This window comes from Rhagoletis zephyria, unplaced genomic scaffold (assembly GCF_001687245.7).
Source record: "Rhagoletis zephyria isolate East Lansing unplaced genomic scaffold, Rhagoletis_zephyria_1.1 Rzeph_scaffold_17914, whole genome shotgun sequence".
Classification (NCBI taxonomy): Eukaryota; Metazoa; Arthropoda; class Insecta; order Diptera; family Tephritidae; genus Rhagoletis; species Rhagoletis zephyria.
Window position 1 is genome coordinate 6,977 of NW_016174975.1, and position 410 is coordinate 7,386.

Consider the following 410-nt stretch of genomic DNA (forward strand, 5'->3'; position numbering starts at 1 on the left):
ATGTGTCCAGCCGAGGAGAAAACTCAATTAGTACCCATGCCCAAGAACAAAAATGTCTATACACTAAAATACAACTATGTCATGTTCCTTTTTGAAATCTTAGTGGACAATTGGCTAAAAAAAAGTATTTGTGGCAGCATTTTTTTCTGCAAGTTTGGACAAGCCAAGAGACCGCATACAGTGCGGCTATTCGACTGAACACCTTAAGTACTTAGGGGCCAAACAGTAAATATGGTCATGGAAAGATTTTGACGGGGCTCTCCCATCCGGTGTACTATGTGCTACCAGCCCAAACGCACAAGCAACCTGCGAAACCTTAGCAAGCACAACATGAGCACTGCAATTACAGTATATTGCCAGATCGTCAGACAGATTAGGCTGGTCTAGACGAGGAAAATACAGTGCAATTT